Raw genomic sequence first — 15,300 nt, forward strand, 5'->3', positions numbered from 1 at the left:
TCTGTAAACCGCTTACAACACAGCAATGGGATCCCATTGTTGAAAGTTATCAGTCAGGAGATGGGTACAGACATTTTTACAAGACATTGCTGTCACGATCGGGGGGTAACAAGCGGGAGTCACACTCCTCATTTATACCTCCCGACCGACAGACAGCGCACGTGACACGCTTTCTAGCGCCCCTCTTATAGTCAGGCCAATTATGGAATTGCCCGACAATAAGCAAGGAGGCTGCTATTCTACTGTGCCGATGCTTGAAGGGCTCCCGGTGAGAGTAGGGTATATATTCCCCCGACCTCCGCGGACGGAATATATAAAAGCCTCCCCAAATCTCACTGGCCGCCCCACAATGATCCTTGGCACAAACTCGCTGCCACCAACCGATTTACGGTAACTATTAACCGAGCACACAGACGTGGGATTCAAGATCGAGATAACAGAACAGCCCAAGATTAATTATATAATTTAATTGGCCTAAGCCACACTAGAAACTACAATATATACAATAGGGAATCTACAGAATATACAGTTAGGTCAGAGTACATTTACAGGCAAGGTATGGATTACAAACAGGCATACAATTCAAGCAGTTACCTTGTGCGTCTGATCACAGGGGGGCGCTGTTCGACCAGGTTTCCAGGAACTTCCTCACATGTGTTCTCAGACACAAGACCCCCGAGCAAGAACAAGCCAAAATGTCTGAACTGTGGTTATCAACCTGGCCGAATCCCTGTCCCCTCCTACCTTCGTGACCTCAGAGGGAAGCACTGCTACTCCCCTGGCTGGAGTCCAACGTAATATCCTAAAAGGGACTATTACCCGCAACTCCGGACTGGGAGGTCCGATCGGGACAGTTCTGGTGTCATCAGATCCGCCTGGGTCCCCTCTGCATTTTCAGTCCAAGCACGACTCATCTACCGGACTCCTACTAGCAGTTCTATATATCTCGCCGCCCCCAGGGCGCAACATAGACTTCGAGGATATGTAGAGATACGGCTCGAAGTCCCGATTCTAACGATGTAGGGGGTGTATGGCTGAGACGCATGGTAATATCATAACTGTGTATGATATTACGGAGCCAGCAGTATGCTCTCCTGCTGTGACTAGCTTCCTTTTGGTTTTGCTAAGTCTCTGTCCACTCTCTTTGAAGAATGTGAAGAATGGACACAACCCCCCAGGGGGTCTTCCTCTCCCTTTGTTGTAAAGGCCTGACAGGACAGCTAATCTCCATGTCATAGGAGATTGCTTTTGGATGTTTACTGGGATTTGACACCTTTCCAGATGTTGGGCATCTGAGAAGGATCTCAGTGTGTGAAGTGAGAAGGGAGGGGGTGCCACCAGGGAGTGATGAGAGAAATTATGACTGGACATTATAATTCCTCTTCATATCCCAGGATTTACCTCACAATTACCTATTCCATAGAATCATTAAAGACGATCATCAAGAAGTGGCTTAAATTTGGCAAAACATTACCTAAACTTCAAAAATGTATTAAAAGAGTAAATTGATCCAAGAGGCTGAAAATAAACCTACAGCAACATTAAAGGGAACCTGTCATCATGTTTTTCCATAAAGTGCAGCTATCACCTGTATGCCCTTATAATACAGCATTCTAGATCAGGAGTGCAATACAAGACACTGTATGGATGACATAGGGCACGTTTTTACAAAATAAAAGTGTGGAAATGGTGCCAAGTTCTCACCAGCCGTGGCCAATTTGGTCATGGCTTGGTCGGAAGAAAAGTTCAAATATGACACAAATAATCCATGTTTTCAATATATTAAATGGTATGCGAGGTTTATAGATGATCTGATCGTCGTATAGAAGGGAGACACCCAAAAAATTCCATATTTCATCTCTTATATTAACTCTAATGATGTTAACCTATGATTTACTTACTTTTTCTCATCCTAATGCCATTACATTTTTGGATTTACAGCTCAGTAGTTTTCATGGCGAAATTATCAAAAGTAAAACATTTTGCAAACCAATGTCAGAGAACACTATCCTAAATGCTGACTGTTTCCCCCTCGCACATGTCATCAAATCCATACTGGTAGGAGAGTTTATTCATGCCAAACGTGTTTGCAGCGATATTGATTCCCTATGTTCAGGAGTCCAAAACCATTGAGGACCTTTTGAAGCAGCGTAAATATCCCTTTTGGTCACTTGACAGAGTGAAAAAAAAAAAGCCACCAGAAATAGAAATGATCTTGTAAGGGGTACTAAACAGGCTCATACTACTCAGGCATCTAATACACCTACGTTGGTTCTTACCTATAGTAGTTCTTATAAATCTATTTCTAAAATAGTGAGAAACAGTTTATATATTTTGAAGGAGGGACCCTATTTTTGATTAAAATTTTAAGTTATGGTGTCAAAATTGGGTCAAGAAGAGCCCCCACTTTAGGGCAGTATTTGTCCGCGAGTTTATTAAAATCCCATGACAAGTCACATGAGAAATCTTCCTGGCTGAATATTGACAGTTATTACAAATGTGGCAGTTCCCCTTGCAAAACATGCCAGTATTCCTTAAGAACACGTAAATTAGATAACCATGATGGAAGTAAAACATTTAATATTTGTGGGTTTTTAAATTGCAACTCCGAGTAAATAGTATACATAATCACGTGCAGTACATGTAATTTTAAATATGTGGGTTCTACCATAAGAACGCTTAAATGTAGAATAAGAGAGCACCTCTATGATATCTCAAATTTTTTGGGAGGAATGTGTCTAATGCTGCAAAACATTTTGTCAGTTGTTATAACCACAGTGCAAACAGTTTCCGTATTTTTGCGATTGAATCGATTAATAAACACATTAGAGGGGGGGACAGGGAAGTAATGCTCTGCAGAAGGGAAGCATATTGGATTTTTTATTAGGTACAGCAGCTGCCTCAGGTTTAAATATTAAGAATGAGGTAATGTTCCATTATTGAATTGAATTGTATTTTCTTTGTGTCTTTTTTTTATTCAGCACTTATTGTTTAGTGTCCTCTACACTATTAAGCCACATTCACACAGCTGTCCCGTTTTTGAAGTTCGCAAAAAACGGTCCTGTTTTTTCACGGATGCATTCGTGTGACATCCATATTTGTTGCATTCCGTGTACGGTCTGTGTGTCATCTGTGTGTCATCCATGTGCCTTCCGTTTTTTTTTTTTTTTACGGACCGCAAAACAATGGAAGCAGCTAGAAAGATAGAGGGATAGATAGAGGGATAGATAATAGCTGAATAGCTAGATAATAGATGAAAGACATATATAATGATCCACTCCTCTGCATTTTGTAATCTTGCACCTTTTAGTGACTTTCATAAGGCACTAAAGGGTGTTTAGCCTTGTTTTTAGCCAAAAAATAAATAAATTAGAAAAATAACATGAGGTCCTCCTATTTTTTTTGTAGCCAGCTGAGGTGAAGCAGACGGCTGCAGCCCGCAGACCACAGCTGGCAGCTTCACCTTGGCTAGTAATCCAAAACAGAGGGCTCCCCACGCTGTTATTTTAAATTTAAATCATTTAAACAAAAAACGTGGGGTCCCCCCAAATTGGATCAACAGCCAAGGTAAAGCGGACAGCTGTGGTCTGGTATTCAAACTTGGGAGGTCCACGGATATTAAACCCTCCCCAGCCTAAAAATAGCAGGCCGCAGCTGCCCCATTAGATGCGCCAATCCTGGCGCTTCGCCCCAGCTCATCCTGTTGCCTTGATGTTGTGGCAAATGGGGTAATATATGGGGTTGATACCAGCTGTGTAATGTCACCTGGCATCAAGGCCATAGGTTAGTGATGTCACGGTATCTATCAGATACCCGACATTAATAACCCAGTCAAAAAAAATGACAAACAAATTTTTATTTGAAAAATCACTCCCCAACACATTCCCTCTTTCACCAACTTATTAGAAGAACAATCAAATCCGGGTCTGGCGTAATCCAATACCATACTCACTGTCCCAGTCAATGACGAACACAATGTTCTCCATTGGCTGGGCAAGCATTGCAGTGACCTGAGCCAACATTAAAAGGTCAGCCCAGGTCTCCACAGGGCATGACGAGTGCTGCCGTCAAGAGATTAACTCACATCATTACCTGCGGTGATGAAGTCTGCTGCACTCCTGATGCACTCGTCACTGACTTCCATTGTCTGCCGCGTTCACAGCGAAGTATCGCGAGCGGCCTGTGACGTCACCGCTAGTCACAGTCTCGGGCAGCCCGCGAGACTTGATGTGAGAATGCAGCAGGCATGGAAGTCAGTGACGAGCGCTGACGTCAGGAGTGCAGCGGAGACCGTCCCAGCAGGTAATAATCTGATCTAATCTAGACTGCAACGCTCATCATCCCACAGTGAGAAGCTGCTGACACATTGCAGTGTGGGCGGCTGCGGGGCTGGCACGGGAGCAGGTCACAGACTGTAGGGGCACCCGACGGAAGTCACATGGAAGTGCTTCCTGGAATTTTGCGGACCCATTGACTAGTATTGTGTCACGGTCCGCAATTATGGAACAGAGTAGAACATGTTCCATAATAACGAACGAACATACAGCATCTGATCTGTTTTTTGTAGGAACTGATGCACTGATTACTGGTCCTGTCAGTAAGTCCGCAAAAAAACAGGAACTGAACAGGAAAGACAGAACGGTCGTTTGAATGTCCCTTACATTTTTGAATGTTCTTATTTTGTATTTTTTTTCTATTCATTATTTAGGGAGACATACTGTATATAATTTACAAAAGAATTAGTGTGTGGTTCCTTTCAGGTGTCCCAACTAAGGGGCTGACTGTATTACTATTTGAACTCCCTGTACACATTTGTCTTGTGTATTCACTAAAGTTTAAGAGTCATGCGCTCGGAACGTGTCTGGTGGGGATCTTTAAACTTACTTTTCATGGACCTGGAGATGTTCTATGTGCATTTTCTTATTTATATGGATTGTTGGTTTTAAAGAAGGGAATTTTGTTTACTTACCGTAAATTCCTTTTCTTCTAGCTCCTATTGGGAGACCCAGACAATTGGGTGTATAGCTTCTGCCTCCGGAGGCCACACAAAGTATTACACTTTAAAAAGTGTAACCCCTCCCCTCTGCCTATACACCCTCCCGTGCATCACGGGCTCCTCAGTTTTGGTGCAAAAGCAGGAAGGAGGAAACTTATAAATTGGTCTAAGGTAAATTCAATCCGAAGGATGTTCGGAGAACTGAAAACCATGAACCAAAAGAACAATTCAACATGAACAACATGTGTACACAAAAGAACAAACAGCCCGAAGGGAACAGGGGCGGGTGCTGGGTCTCCCAATAGGAGCTAGAAGAAAAGGAATTTACGGTAAGTAAACAAAATTCCCTCCTTCTTTGTCGCTCCATTGGGAGACCCAGACAATTGGGACGTCCAAAAGCAGTCCCTGGGTGGGTAAAAGAATACCTCGATAAAAAAGAGCCGAAAACGACCCCCTCTTACAGGTGGGCAACCGCCGCCTGAAGGACTCGCCTACCTAGACTGGCGTCTGCCGAAGCATAGGTATGCACCTGATAGTGTTTCGTGAAAGTGTGCAGACTAGACCAAGTAGCTGCCTGACACACCTGCTGAGCCGTAGCCCGGTGCCGCAATGCCCAAGACGCACCCACGGCTCTGGTAGAATGGGCTTTCAGCCCCAAAGGAAGCGGAAGCCCAGAAGAACGGTAGGCTTCAAGAATCGGTTCCTTGATCCACCGAGCCAAGGTTGACTTGGAAGCCTGCGAACCCTTACGCTGGCCAGCGACAAGGACAAAGAGCGCGTCTGAACGGCGCAGGGGCGCCGTGCGAGATACGTAGAGCCGGAGTGCTCTCACCAGATCTAACGAGTGCAAATCCTTTTCACATTGGTGAACTGGATGAGGGCAAAATGAAGGTAAGGAGATATCCTGATTGAGATGAAAAGGGGATACCACCTTAGGGAGAAATTCCGGGACCGGACGCAGAACCACCTTATCCTGGTGAAAAACCAGGAAGGGGGCTTTGCATGACAGCGCTGCCAGCTCCGATACTCTACGGAGCGATGTAACTGCCACCAGAAATGCCACCTTCTGCGAAAGACGTGATAGAGAGACATCCCGCAGCGGCTCGAAAGGTGGTTTCTGAAGAGCCAATAGCACCCTGTTAAGATCCCAGGGTTCCAGCGGACGCTTGTAAGGTGGGACTATGTGGCAAACTCCCTGCAGGAACGTGTGGACCTGCGGAAGCCTGGCTAGGCGCTTTTGAAAAAATACGGATAGCGCCGACACTTGACCCTTGAGAGAGCCGAGAGATAAACCCTTGTCCATTCCGGATTGAAGGAATGAAAGAAAAGTGGGTAAGGCAAAGGGCCAGGGGGTAAAACCCTTGCAAGAGCACCAGGATAAGAAGATCCTCCAAGACCTGTGATAGATTTTGGCGGACGTTGGTTTCCTGGCCTGTCTCATGGTGGCAATGACATCCTGAGATAACCCTGAAGACGCTAGGAGCCAGGACTCAATGGCCACACAGTCAGGTTGAGGGCCGCAGAATTCAGATGGAAAAACGGCCCTTGAGACAGCAAGTCTAGGCGGTCTGGGAGCGCCCACGGTTGACCCACCGTGAGATGTCACAGATCCGGGTACCACGACCGCCTCGGCCAATCTGGGGCGACGAGAATGGCGCGACGACAGTCGGACCTGATTTTGCGCAGCACTCTGGGCAGCATCGCCAGAGGAGGAAATACATAGGGCAGTCGAAACTGCGACCAATCCTGAACTAATGCGTCCGCCGCCAGAGCTCTGTGATCCTGAGACCGGGCCATGAATGCCGGGACTTTGTTGTTGTGCCGTGACGCCATGAGATCGACGTCCGGCGTTCCCCAGCGGCGACAGATCTCTCGAAACACGTCTGGGTGAAGAGACCATTCCCCCGCGTCCATGCCCTGACGACTGAGAAAATCTGCTTCCCAGTTTTCTACGCCCGGGATGTGAACTGCGGAGATGGTGGAAGCTGTGGCTTCCACCCACTGCAGAATCCGTCGGACTTCCTGGAAGGCTTGACGACTGCGAGTGCCGCCTTGGTGGTTGATGTATGCGACGGCAGTGGCGTTGTCCGACTGGATCCGGATCTGCCTGCCCTCCAGCCACCGATGGAAAGCCAATAGGGCTAGATACACTGCCCTTATCTCCAGAACATTGATCTGAAGGGAAGACTCTATCGGAGTCCAGGTTCCCTGAGCTCTGTGATGGAGAAATACCGCCCCCCCCACCACGACAGGCTCGCGTCCGTGGTGACCACCGCCCAGGTGGGGGGTAGGAAGGATTTTCCCTGCGACAGAGAGTTGGGAAGGAGCCACCACTGAAGTGACGTCTTGGTTGCAAGGGAAAGGGAGACGTTCCTGTCGAGTGAAGTCGACCTCCTGTCCCATTTGCGGAGAATGTCCCACTGGAGTGGCCGCAGATGGAATTGCGCGAAGGGCACTGCCTCCATCGCTGCCACCATCTTCCCCAGGAAGTGCATGAGGCGCCTCAAGGGGTGTGACTGACCCCGAAGAAGAGATTGCACCCCTGCCTGCAGCGAAAGCTGTTTGTCCAGTGGTAGCATGACTACTGCTGACTGAGTATGAAACTCCACGCCAAGGTACGTCAGTGATTGGGTCGGTGTCAACTTGGATTTTGGGAAGTTGATGATCCAACCGAACTGCTGGAGAGTCGCCAGAGCGACGGAAAGGCTGTCTTGACACGCCATCTGAGAGGGTGCCCTGACCAGGAGATCGTCTAAGTAGGGAATCACCGAGTGGCCCTGTGAGTGTAGGACCGCCACAACAGATGCCATGACCTTGGTGAACACCCGTGGGGCTGTCGCCAGGATTGGGGTTTGGCGGAGGGACGAAAGGACCGAAACCTCGATTGTATTTTCCGTTGCTGAGGTCTCTTTGGTTTGGACTGGGGTAAGGAGGAGTCCTTTCCCTTGGATTCCTTAATAATCTCATCCAATCGTTCACCAAACCAGCGGTCGCCAGCAAACGGCAAACCGGTTAAGAACCTCTTGGAAGCCGAGTCTGCCTTCCATTCTCGCAGCCACATGGCCCTGCGGACTGCCACAGAGTTAGCGGATGCCACCGCTGTACGGCTAGCAGAGTCTAGGACTGCGTTCATGGCGTAGGAAGAGAAAGCTGACGCCTGAGAAGTCAAAGACGCAACCTGCGGAGCAGAATTACGTGTGACCACATTAATCTCAGCCAGACAAGCTGAAATAGCTTGGAGTGCCCACACGGCTGCAAAAGCCGGGGCAAAAGACGCGCCCGTGGCTTCATAGATGGATTTCACCAGGAGCTCTATCTGCCTGTCAGTGGCATCCTTAAGCGATGAGCCATCTGCAACCGATACCACAGATCTAGCCGCCAATCTAGAGACTGGGGGATCCACCTTGGGACATTGAGCCCAACCCTTAACAACGTCAGAGGGGAAGGGGTAACGTGTGTCAGTAAGGCGCTTAGTAAAGCGCTTCTCCGGAACCGCTCTGGGCTTCTGGACAGCATCTCTGAAGTTAGAGTGATCGAAAAACGCACTCCGTGTACGTTTAGGGAACCGAAACTGGTGTTTCTCCTGCTGAGAAGCCGACTCCTCCACAGGTGGCGGCGGGGGAGAGATATCTAACACCTGGTTGATGGACGAGATAAGGTCATTTACTATGGCGTCCCCTTCAGGTGTATCAAGATTGAGGGCAACGTCAGGTTCAGAGCCCTGAGCTGCGACGTCCGCCTCGTCCCCCAGAGAGTCCTCAAGCTGGGAACCCGAGCAGCGTGAAGAAGTCGGGGAAGATTCCCAGCGGGCCCGCTTAGCCGGTCTGGGACTGCGGTCCGGACCGGAGTCCTCCATGTGAGACCTAGGGCCCCCCCTGGGAACAGGTACAGGTTGCAAAATAACCCTGTGCCTTGGCACCCTTGCTCCTTGTGGACGACATGCTGTTGTCTCCTAGGAGAGTGATCACTGAGGGTATATAGGGAGTGTATACAGCCCGACCGAACAGAAATAAATATATATATATATATATATATATATATATATATATATATATATATATATATATATATATATATATATATATATATATATATATATATATATATATATATATATATATATATATATATATATATATAATGTATATGTATATATGTATATATATATATAGTATCTATTCCGGCACCCTGAGGGGACCAGCACCGGGTGAACGGTGTGGCTTACCGACCGCTAAAAAGCGGAGTGTGTGTCCTCCAGATTCCCTGCCTTAGGTCTCCCAGCGTTGCAGAGCTCTTTCCAGGAAATCCTCCACAGGCAGAATGCCAAAGAAATGGCTGCCGGAGCTCTCTGGGGAGGAGTGGGGCCGTGGGCGGCGTTTAGAAAAATGCGGGAATCTGGAGTCCCCACAGTGATCAGTGAGGGGGGAGGAAACATACAAGATGCTCCTGCCCTCACATCCGACGTCAGGTCGGCAGTCCTGCCCTTACCCCTGATAGACAGGCCCGGGGGCGGGAGTTTTGCTACTAGGCCGCAATTGAAGCCGGGGACTAAATTTAAGACCGCGGCCGACAAACAGGCCGGGCGCCGGCGTCACCGCGAGACTTACGATCAGCTGATGCGTCTGGTGACTGCATCAGGTGATCCATCGCCAGGTCCTGCATCCATCGGACGTGCCTGAGAGCACACAGCCGGAGCGGCGGTACCGGGAGAGGAGCTGGGAGCGGACATGGCATCGGGAGTCTGCAAACAGGTGAGTATGACTTTTTTTTCTACTGTTTACTTTTGTTTTCGCAGCTGCCTCCACCTCCCGCCCAGACATGGCGCCGCACGGCAGCAGACATGCACAGGACTGGAGGTGGAAGCGGCGGTGACGGTACCGGGAGGATTCACGCTTCTGTGTTTACTGACAGAAGGAATCCTCTTCCTGTACATGTCACTTTACTGCCCACCCCTTGCGTTTATAGCTGCGTTTTTAGTCATAGAAACGCACTAAAACGCAGCTATATTTGCAATTTGCGTTTTTCAGTGCATTTTTGAACATCTCATTGAACTCAATTGGTGGAAAACGCAGTGAAAAACGCAAAAATAATTGACATGCTGCGTTTTTGTGTGCAGCACAAAAACGCAGCTAAAAAAAACGCTGTGTGCCGACAGCAAAAATGAAAACTCATAGACTTTGCTGGGGAAGCAATGTCACAGCGTTTTCTGAGCAAAAACGCACCCGAAAAACGCGTACAAACGCCGCGAAAAACGCACTGTGTGAACTTACCCTTAAGGCCAAGTCACACTAAGCAACATCGCTAGCAACATCGCTGCTGAGGCACGACTTTTGTGACGTTGCTAGCAATGTTGCTGTGTGTGACATCCAACAACAACCTGGCCCCTGCTGTAAGGTCGTTGGTTGTTGCTGAATGTCCTGGACCATTTTTTAGTTGTTGCTCTCCTGCTGGGAAGCACACATCGCTGTGTGTGACAGCGAGAGAGCAACAACTGAATGTGCAGTGAGCAGGGAGCCGGCTTCTGCGGACGTTGGTAACCAATGTAAATATCGGTAACCAAGAAGCCCTCTCCTTGGTTAACCAATATTTACCTTCGTTACCAGCGTCCGCCGCTCTCACGCTATCAGTGCCGGCTCCCTGCACACATAGCCAGACTACACATCGGGTAAGTAACCCGATGTGTACTCTGGCTAGGAGTGCAGGGAGCCAGCGCTAAGCGGTGTGCGCTGGTTACCAAGCGCAGCATCTCTTCCACGCGTCGCTGGGGGCTTGTCACTGGTTGCTGGTGAGATCTGCCTGTGTGACAGCTCACCAGCAACCCGTGTAGCGACGCTCCAGCGATCCCTGCCTGGTTAGGTTGCTGGTGGGATCGCTGGAGCGTCGCTTAGTGTGACGGTACCTTTACTGTGGTTTTGATAAATTCACTGTTTTATCAGCATGGGATTATGATTAGAAGACTGGTAAATAGAGTTGAGCGCGGTTCGAGGTTCTCCAGTTCGCGGCTTGAGTGATTTTGGGGGCTGTTCTAGATCGAACTAGAACTCGAGCTTTTTGCTAAAGCTCGATAGTTCTAGATACGTTCGAGAACGGTTCTAGCAGCAAAAAGACAAGCTAATTACTAGCTGGCTTTCCGCTGTAATAGTGTAAGTCACTCTGTGACTCACACGATTATGAAATTTCAGCGTATAGTGTGCGGGAACAGCGCATTCAGATCACTGCTATTTGGATAATGGTGATCGCCATTTTTTTTTTCTTTTTCCTTGTCTTCCTTCCCTAAGCGCGCGCGTGTAGTGGGGCGGGCCAGCATGTCAGCCAATCCCAGACACACACACACACAGCTAAGTGGACTTTTAGCCAGAGAAGCAACGGCATGTCTGATAGGATGCCCATGTCACATGTCCCTGCATTATAAAAATGGACATTTTCCTCCAGCACGCCATTATCTGCGTCTTGGTGTCAGTAGCTCCTGTCTCCGATACTGCTGTGTACGCTCTATACACAGCGCTATACAGAATAGGGATAGAAGTTTCTTTCAGCCCTTGTAAGGGCTAATACCGGCAGGGTCAGAGCCATAGGTGACAGTCAGGTCCGTGAAAACAGATTTTAACAGCTACACAAGATGACAGCGTCTGTGTAGGTAAGGTCAGGGATTTCCTCGCTGCATTTCCCCATTAGGAGGGATAGAAAGGGAGGCTTCCTTTCCTCTACCCAGACCCACAACCCTGCCACTGTACCCTCCTGCCCTTTGCACACTCAAGCTCATTGTTACTAAGCCATTATACTAGCAAACACTGAGTAAACTTAGTGGCATCCTAAAAGTGGCTGTTGGACTTCCATTAGTGTCCCACTGGTGCAAACCTATGTGCAGCACCTCTGCATTGCACACTCAAACTCATTGTTACTAAGCCATTATACTAGCAAACTATGCTGCCAGTTTAAGGGCCGTAGTTGCATTGTCAGGGATAGTTATTGTTGTTTATTCTGCTGTTAATAAAGATAGACCACCGCTGCAATCTACACCACCTCTCAATTTTTACTACCACATTTTAAGTGCACAATCTTGTCGCAATCAAAATGAGTGGCAAAATGACAGATGCTGGTTGAAAGGGGAAGAGGCGTGTTGGAAAAGGAAAAAAAGGGTTTGTCCGTGGGGAAGGTGGCAAAGCTCCATTATCATCTGCTGAAGATAGACCATCTTCCAGCAAAAGTAAGATGTCTACTACTTACCATGGACAATCCGATGTGCTCCCTTTTTTACGGACACGAACAACTGGAAGAAAGGTAGATGATGGGCAAAAAAAGAAAATGCTTGAATGGATCTCAAGTGGTCCAACAAGTGCCCTCTCCTCCACCTCAACTACCGCATCCAAAAAACACCAGTCCTCTGATTTGTCATCCCAATCACACTTGCTTTCTCCCAGCTCTGAAGTCTCCATCCGCCCTGCACAGTATGGTGGAACTGAGATGGCTGAGTCTGCAGAGCTGTTCAGTCACACCTGAACAGCCTGAGAATCAGAGGTCTGCTCCCAAGCTACAGTGAGTTACAGACAAGGAAATGGTCTGCAGTGATGCCCAGAGCCTTTGTGACTCTGATTCAGGCCGTGAGGACCAAGTTTCTGAGCATAATGTTGACCCTTATTCACAAACTGAAACACCTGTTGTAATAGACAATGAGGAACATACTGATGACGATGAGACGCAGATACCAGATTGGCATGACAACCTAAATATTCGGTCAGGGCAAGAAGAGGCTCGGTCTGAGGGTGAGGGGAGTGCAAACAACAATTGATGAGGAAGTTCTAGATCCCACCTACTGTCAACCCACAGTCAGGCCCTCGAGGAGGGTCAACAGAGACGGTGGAGGAGGATGCAACTGACGACGAAGTTACCTTGCGCCTTCCTGGACAGAGTCGGAGTACTGGTAGCACGTCTACAACTGCATCCTCAGCCACCACTGTGCCTCTGAGCACTAGTCGGGGTGGATCAGCAGGTCGCATGCCCTCTAAGCCTTGCCTAGCCTGGTCCTTTTTTGACATAGAAAAAGATCGCCCAAATTATGTGATCTGTAAAATTTGTCGTGATTCTGTTAGTAGAGGGCAAAACCTCAGCAGTTTGACAACTTCTTCCATGAATCGTCACATGAATAAATATCATATGTCCCAGTGGGAAGCTAACCGTGCTGCAATGTGGCCTAGCGGAGCGAACCATCCACCGCCTTCCCCTTCCAGTGCATCCGCGCGCTCTTCATCTTCTAGGACTGTGGGGACAGCTGTCACACCTGGTTTTCCACGCACAACTTCCACCACTGTAACCGCAACAGGCAGTTTGCTTGGTAGGTCGTCAGTTGGTTTGGAAGGGGAAACAAGTGCGTGTGTACAGCTCTCTCAGACATCGATAGCACCAACGTTGGATGAAGGCAACATCATGTCTACGCCTGCACTTTCCTCACAAACCTGCATTTTTCCAGGGACACCCTACTCAACACCGTCTACACACAGCAGCCAGATCTCTGTCCCTCAGATGTGGACAAATAAAAGGCCATTTCCTGCGACCCATGACAAAGCTAAGAGGTTGACTTTATCCCTCTGTAAGCTCTTGGCTACCGAAATGCTGCCTTTCCGCCTGGTGGACACACAGGATTTTAGAGACCTTATGTCTGTCGCTGTGCCCCAGTACCAGATGCCCAGTCGCCACTACTTCTCTAAGAAAGGTGTGCCCGCGCTACACCAGCATGTCGCACACAACATCACTGCTTCCTTGAGAAACTCTGTGTGTCAACGGGTGCATTTCACCACCAATACGTGGACCAGTAAGCATGGACAGGGACGTTACATGTCGCTGACTGGGCACTGGGTAACTATGGTGGTAGATGGTGAAGGGTCTGCTGCACAAGTCTTGCCGTCCCCACGACTTGTGTGTCAATCCTCTGTCTGTCCAAGTTCCGCCACTGCTTCTGCCTGCTCCACTTCATCTGGGTCCTCCACCTCCGCCCCAAGCCTGCCTGGTCAGGCCACCAGCGTTCTCACTACGCAGAAGGAATCACACACCCCTCATTACTATGCTGGCAGCAGAGCGCAACGGCATCAGGCGGTCTTTAGCTTGACATGTCTTGGAAATAGGAGTCACACAGCGGATGAGTTGTGGGCAGCTCTGCGGTCAGAGTTTAATAAATGGTTGTCTCCACTCAACCTGCAGCCTTGTAAGGCCGTGTGCGACAATGCTGCAAACCTGGGTGCGGCCCTTCGCCTGGGCAAGGTGACACACGTGCCTTGTATGGCTCACGTGTTGAACCTTGTTGTCCAGCAATTTTTAACACACTATCCCCGCCTAGATGGCCTTCTGAACAGGGCACGAAAACTGTCTGCTCACTTCCACCGTTCAACCACCGCTGCTGAGCGACTTGCATCGCTCCAGAAGTCTTTCGGCCTGCTGGTTCATCGCCTGAACTGCGATGTGGCGACACACTGGAATTCGACACTCCACATGTTACAGCGACTGTGGCAGCACCGCCGAGCCCTGGTGCAATACGTCATGACGTATAGCCTGGGCCAACGGGATGCAGAGGTGGGGAAGATCACCCTGATGGAGTGGTCTCAGATCAAGGACCTATGCACCCTTCTGCACAGTTTCGACATGGCGACGAATATGTTTAGCGCTGACAATGCCATTATCAGCATGACAATTCCAGTCATTTACATGCTGGAGCACACGCTAAACACTATTCGGAGTCAGGGGGTGGGACAACAGGAAGGGGAGGAACTACAGGAGGATTCATATGCGCAAGACACAACAACATCACCAAGGTCCAGACGTTCATCATCACCAACGCGGCAGATATGGGACCATGGGGGACCGGAATCAACAAGGGCGCATGGTAGCAGGCGAAATGTTGAGGAAGGTGCAGGAGAACGTGAAGAAATGGAGGACGAACTGTCCATGGACATGGAAGACTCAGCGGATGAGGGAGACCTTGGTCAAATTTCAGTTGAAAGAGGTTGGGGGGAGATGTCAGAGGAAGAAAGAACGGTTAGCACCTCTATGCCACAAACACAGCGTGGACTTGGTCCGCATGGCTGCGCAAGACACATGAGTGCCTTCTTGCTGCACTACCTCCAACATGACCCTCGTATTGTCAAAATTAGAAGTGATGATGACTACTGGCTTGCCACACTATTCGATCCCCGGTACAAGTCCAAATTTTGTGACACAATTCCAGCCATAGAAAGGGACGCACGTATGCAGGAGTATCAGCATAAGCTGTTACTCGATCTTAGCTCGGCTTTTCCACCAAACAACCGTGCAGG

The 15,300-nt window shown here is 48.7% G+C and overlaps 1 protein-coding gene across 4 annotated transcripts in view; it reads left to right on the forward strand.

Moving 5' to 3' along the window:
* The window catches only part of VPS13C (vacuolar protein sorting 13 homolog C), a 492,503-nt gene that overhangs the window by 378,957 nt on the left and 98,246 nt on the right, over nt 1-15,300 (forward strand). The gene's annotated exons all lie outside the window — the stretch shown is intronic.

Source organism: Anomaloglossus baeobatrachus, chromosome 4 (assembly GCF_048569485.1).
Source record: "Anomaloglossus baeobatrachus isolate aAnoBae1 chromosome 4, aAnoBae1.hap1, whole genome shotgun sequence".
Lineage (NCBI taxonomy): Eukaryota > Metazoa > Chordata > Amphibia > Anura > Aromobatidae > Anomaloglossus > Anomaloglossus baeobatrachus.